Below are 877 nucleotides of genomic sequence, written 5' to 3' on the forward strand. Positions count from 1 at the left end.
TTTCAGCACACCGCCTGAGATCAAACATTTCTGGTATTTTGATGAGTTGTCATTTTTAAAGAATAGATTTTCTCAATGAAAACATTACCAAGACTAATAAGTATTTATCCCATGACTATTACTTTGGGAATGGTTACTGTTATTTTGTCCTTGTCCTGTACTCATGGGCCTCGCAGCCGTGGGTGTTAAGGGTGTTGTGACACCCGCACTTTCACAGAAACATAATTCCCCCCCCCCCCCCCCCCCCCCCCCTACTTTTTCCTGTAGTAGTCTTGATGAAATGAAACTGAGTTTCCAGAAAGAATGTAAACTCACATACGGTAGTTCATGCTATTTTAAGCTAAATGTCAAAGGAATATGTTGCTTTCGACGTCATAGTTTTACTCCTTATGTTAGGAAGTAATGTGTGTTTTGCATTTAATATAACTTAGAATGAGCTATAGTTTGTATTGTGTATTAAAGCTAGACCACAATAATATTACTATTTATTATTGAGCTTAATAAGGGTTCAGATGGTTTTTAGCTGTGGCCTGTGAGAGCTAATTGCTCAATCTCTGCACTAACTAGCCTCAAATCACCTGCTTATGTGAAATTCTCCTGTTAGCTTTGAGGTGGACTTCAGACTTTCAGACTTCAGATTGACGCCTGCTGATACAAAACCTCCTGGACAACTTTTGATATTTAATTTCCCAATTAAAGACAATTAAAAGTCCCCTTTGGATTCCTACTAAAAGAGACACTTTTTAAAAAAAATTGAAGACAGTTTAGGTTGTACTAGTCCATGGACTCAGAAATGACTCTTTACTGAAACTGATTTGTTACCAGGGTTCAATTTGTTTTGCATCTAGAACTATCCATTTCATTTAAATGGAAGTGT

The sequence above is a fragment of the Thunnus thynnus genome, chromosome 11 (assembly GCF_963924715.1).
Source record: "Thunnus thynnus chromosome 11, fThuThy2.1, whole genome shotgun sequence".
NCBI lineage: Eukaryota > Metazoa > Chordata > Actinopteri > Scombriformes > Scombridae > Thunnus > Thunnus thynnus.